The sequence below is a fragment of the Sphaeramia orbicularis genome, chromosome 19 (assembly GCF_902148855.1).
Source record: "Sphaeramia orbicularis chromosome 19, fSphaOr1.1, whole genome shotgun sequence".
Lineage (NCBI taxonomy): Eukaryota > Metazoa > Chordata > Actinopteri > Kurtiformes > Apogonidae > Sphaeramia > Sphaeramia orbicularis.
The window spans coordinates 49222526-49227797 of NC_043975.1; the positions used below are offsets into that span (position 1 = coordinate 49222526).

Below are 5272 nucleotides of genomic sequence, written 5' to 3' on the forward strand. Positions count from 1 at the left end.
GAGGCTGTTTCCATGTTTGTGTCCACTGTGGCCATAACGCAGCTGCCTGGACCTGCACTTCCCACAATGCACTGTGGCAGCAAAACTCCGAAGACTCCCAGGTGACCTATGATCTGTGTGAACAAACGACCTGTTTATAGAGGACAACACAAAACTGTTCAGCATGAGGGAAGAGGTTCAGCTAAGACCACCAGAGTAGAGACACTGAGGACATGACCGGGGTTGGACTCATACAAGTCATATGCAGTTTTAAGACAGTTTGTCTGTTTGTACCTGAACACACCACGTCCACACCAGAGGAGTCTCCATAGTTCGAATCTCGTCCAACACAGTCCGTCAGTCCAGATGTCAGCTTTAGACAAGGAACTGACACCACCCACACAGGTCTGGATGTAGAATGCTCTGTTCTTTTGAATGAAACAGCTGATCCACAGTCCAGGTACTGACACACAGCAGATCCAGACTCCAGGTCCCAGTCTTCATAGTGGTCTCCTACTGGTTTCCACTGTCCCTGCTGTTGGATCTCCAAAGTACCAGCACAGCGGCTCGGCTGTCCCACCAACCTGACCCCACCTGGATCTGAGCAGAGACACAAAGACAGGAGTCAAAGGAACACACTGTCATATGAAAGCCACGCCCCCTTGGTACCTGAACAGGTGAGTCCAGCAGCTGTTCCAGGTGAGCAGGTCTTCCCAGCTGAGCTGGACCTCCTACAGTCCAGGACCACAGACTCATTTCCTTCACACTGGAGCTCACTGGTCCAGACTGGAGCCTCCCCCTCTCCATAGAGCCCCCCCTGGAGGAGCCCAGGAGCCCCACAGTCCAGCTCTCTACAGACCACCTGGGCACCGTTCAGGTCCAAATCCTCTTCACACACTGAGGACCAGGACTGGTTAGACCGGACCTCCAGTCTGCCTGAACACCGACTGGAACCATGGACCAGTCTGACAGAGTCTGTGGACCCACAACAACACACACATGTTTAAAGACACAAAAGAGACAAAAGAGACATGTTTAAAGACACAAGGGCAGGAGGCCACGGCTCAGAGGTAGGGCAGGACATCCAGTACCCCAAGGGTTAGTGATTTGAAAACTGCTCTGTCCTAATCTGTCCATTGTGTCCTTGGGCGAGACACTTCACTCACAGAATCTCAGTGGTCAGTGAATGCACCATATTGCAGTGTGTTTGATCAGTGACCTGTGCACTGGTTCATCTCAGACCACTGGACATGTGGCTCGTCAAACATTTGCATTTAAGGACATGGTTTAGTGTCACTGATGGGTTTGCATCAGTTCATCAGGGATACACTACCGGTCAAAAGTTTTAGAACACCCTAATTTTTCCAGAATTTAATTGAAAATGATGCAGTTGAATGTCTCAGTGTACTCTGAAATTAAAGCATAAAACAAATAAACAATTGAAGTTAAAAAAGAAATCATGGAATCAATTTAGAAACCCAAATGTATTCTAAACTGTGGACTCATCAGTGTCCACCTTTGGCAGATAGAAAAGTTTGAATACATTCTTTCTATAATGGAAATCCAATATTATTCAGACAGTTCTTCCAACTCTGTTGTAGTAGTTCCATAAATGTGTGTCACTTGTAGGTGTCTTTTCTTTCACTCTTCTGTTCAGTTCATCCAAACCAGCTCCATGGGGTTTCAGTCTGGACACTGTGCTGGACACTCCATGTTTTCAGTTGGACCATCTGGTTCTTTTTTCTTCAGGTAGTCCTGGTTCTTTTTTCTTCAGGTATTTCCTCCAGAGCTTGGACTTGTGTTTTGGTCATTCTCTGCAGTAGGATGAACCTCTGACCAACAGAGGGCAGTGCATGGCATAGCTGCAGAATGAACCTGTGGGAACCGTTTAGGTTCAGGGGACCTTTCACCGTGTACAAGTCACCGACCCTGGATCCAGCAGAACAGCCCCAGAGCATCACACTTCCTCCTCCATGTTTGACAGTTGATGTCACACACTGAGGAACCATCCTTTAACCTACTGGACATAAGGTGTACACAAGTCCTGTGGGATGAACCCAAAAGTTCAAATGTGGATTCATCAGTCCATAAGTCCTTCTTCCAGTCTTCAGTAGTTCCACTGGCGCTGTTTAATGGCCCAGACAAGCCTCTTTTTCTCATTCTGAAGTCTCACCAATGGACCCATCAGACCTTCAACTGTTCAGTCTGCTGTTCCCAGTGTAAACTCATCTGTTCACTCTGTTCAGTGTAAACTCATCTGTTCACTCTGTTCAGTGTAAACTCTTCCTCCTCCTCTCTCTTCTTTCAGCTGTTGTCCTGTCAGTCTCCTCTCCTCCTCCTCTATGACCTCCTCTCTTCCTCCTCCTCTCTCTTCTCTCTTCTTTCAGCTGTTGTCCTGTCAGTCTCCTCTCCTCCTCCTCAATGACCTCCTCTCTTCCTCCTCCTCTCTCTTCTCTCTTCTTTCAGCTGTTGTCCTGTCAGTCTCCTCTCCTCCTCCTCTATGACCTCCTCTCTTCCTCCTCCTCCTCTCTCTTCTCTCTTCTTCCAGCTGTTGTCCTGTCAGTCTCCTCTCCTCCTCCTCTATGACCTCCTCTCTTCCTCCTCCTCCTCTCTCTTCTCTCTTCTTTCAGCTGTTGTCCTGTCAGTCTCCTCTCCTCCTCCTCAATGACCTCCTCTCTTCCTTCTCCTCTCTCTTCTCTCTTCTTTCAGCTGTTGTCCTGTCAGTCTCCTCTCCTCCTCCTCTATGACCTCCTCTCTTCCTCCTCCTCCTCTCTCTTCTCTCTTCTTCCAGCTGTTGTCCTGTCAGTCTCCTCTCCTCCTCCTCAATGACCTCCTCTCTTCCTCCTCCTCTCTCTTCTCTCTTCTTTCAGCTGTTGTCCTGTCAGTCTCCTCTCCTCCTCCTCTATGACCTCCTCTCTTCCTCCTCCTCCTCTCTCTTCTCTCTTCTTTCAGCTGTTGTCCTGTCAGTCTCCTCTCCTCCTCCTCTATGACCTCCTCTCTTCCTCCTCCTCCTCTCTCTTCTCTCTTCTTCCAGCTGTTGTCCTGTCAGTCTCCTCTCACTCCAGCTGTTTTCTCTCATAAACTCTTCTTCTGCTTCTGTTGTGTCTTTGCTTCTTCCAGACCTCTTCTGTCTGCATTTCCAGTCCAGTTTCAGTGCCTTTGGATGCTGAAGGAAACTGGACTTCCTGACACCTGGACTTTCTTGGACATTTCTCTGGAGGACACACCTCCATTTTTCCCTCTTCTGATGCGCTGTCTCTCTTCTCTGGTTCATTCCTTTTCCTCTTTTCCATTTTTATAGTAACACACTCCTTTCTTCAGTCCAGTCCTGTTCCAGTACTGCTCCATGGGTCTGGTACCACAGTGTGTTCCACACTCCTGTTCTGCAGACACAGGGGGTTGAAGGAATTCCCAAACGTTGGGACACCTGCAGGAATTGAACCACCAACTTTCCAGACTTGATCAACCTCCATTGCTGCAGAAGTGCTTTCAGTTGTTAACCCATTTCTTGTTCGCCTTTTTGTATAATTCTGAAATGTACATTATTTTTCAGTTTTGTTTAACCTTACCTTTTTTTTTTTTTACCTCGTGCAGTTCACCGCTTACCTTTGTACCATTTACAGCTGTTCATTGGACTGGAACTGATGGAATTTACAGACAAAACTGGAACAAACTGGGCTGTTCTAAAACTTTGGACCTGTAGTATATATTTACCTTTGTTTTGTTTGTTTTATACTTCCTAGATATGCAGTTTTGTATTCATTTTGTGTAATCTTTGGATGGATTTGGTTTGATTTGTCTTACTTCATAGTTAGTTGTGTATCTCTAACTATTAAGGCTATCATTATTATTTAGAAGGGAACAGGAAATAGAAGATTTTCTTCATCCTGCTCCTTTTCGAGCATGAATGTGTACAAGTTTGTTCACCTGATGATTACTGAATGTCTGCTGATGAAATGCACAACCATGAACAAAATAAATGAAATAAATGAAATGAATGGTGTCCTCAGAGTCCAGCAGACCCACATAGAGCTGGAAAAAGAGCACATGGACCAACACAAAGTCCAGTTCAAACTAATGGACTCAGAGTCATGTGACCATGTTCATGGACTGGAACTGAATTCAGCTGCATGTGTTTGAGGTTTCAGTCCAACTGTCCAATGGGTTAGGGTTAGTCAGACCTGGTCTGACTGGGTTTGGTTTGACACAGCTCAGATAAAACACACCTGAATGGACTCATGGAACTGTGACAGAACCAGGACCATCATCAGTAGACTTACCTAAACAGTTGAGGAACAGGGTGTAGACACTGGGGTGAGGATCTGTTCTCTCACAGTCCGTCAGTGCAGATGTAGATAGAAGACAGATGGAGCTGATGACCCACTTAAGACCATATGAATGAGATGTTGTCACAGAAACAGCAGATCCACAGTCCAGTCGACGACATATGACATCCGCTGTCTTCAGGGTCCAACGGTCATAATAAGTACCATGTCCCATGTGTCTCCATTCTCCATGATGTTTGATCTGTACTTCACCGTTACAGCGACTGAATCCTCCCACCAGTCTGACATCATCAGGATCTGATCAAATACAAGTGACAGATAAATGAGCTCAAAGTGAGTGAACTGATGTCAGCTGGTGTCAGTCAAAGCTCCGCCCACTGGTGTCAGTCAAAGCTCCACCCACCTGTGCAGGTAAGGTCCACAGCTGTTCCAGATGAGCAGGTCTGTGCCCCTGAGCTTCCACAGTCCAGCAGAGCAGACTCATGGCCTTCACAGGTGAACGTCTGCACCACAGGAGCCCCCGCTGCTCCAGAGAGCGCCCCCTGGAGGAGCCCAGGAGCCCCACAGCCCAGCTCCCTACAGACCACCTGGGCACCACGAAGGTCCAAGTGTCCTTCACACACTGAGGACCAGGACCTGGACTGCTTAGACCGGACCTCCAGTCTGCCTGAACACACACTGGACCCATGGACCAGTCTGACCGAGTCTGTGGACACAGATGGAAGAAGACTGGAATAAGACTAGAGTCTGAAGTGGACTCTAAGGGACTCTAGTGGATTGGAGTAGACCAGGGTCTGGGGCTTGGACCATATAGTGGATTTTACTGGACTGTAGTGCACTGGAGTAGACCAGGGTCTGGGGGTTGGACTATATAGTGGATTTTACTGGACTGTAGTGGACTCACATTCATGTGTTTGTTTTTTCTGTGTGACATGATGTTCATCAGCTGTTTGTTTGTGGACGTGGATATTACTGATTGATTGTATTGATCAGTTTGTGTGAGTTGA

General features: G+C 47.3%; 1 long non-coding RNA gene across 1 annotated transcript; it reads right to left on the minus strand.

The window, feature by feature from the left end:
* Positions 1 to 895: 895 nt before the first annotated feature.
* LOC115410454 (uncharacterized) lies at positions 896 to 4717 on the minus strand. The gene is made up of 3 exons (XR_003934096.1): positions 4669 to 4717; positions 4260 to 4562; positions 896 to 954 (listed from the first exon to the last, which is right to left on the minus strand). It is a non-coding gene; the product is annotated as an uncharacterized LOC115410454 (long non-coding RNA).
* Positions 4718 to 5272: the final 555 nt, after the last annotated feature.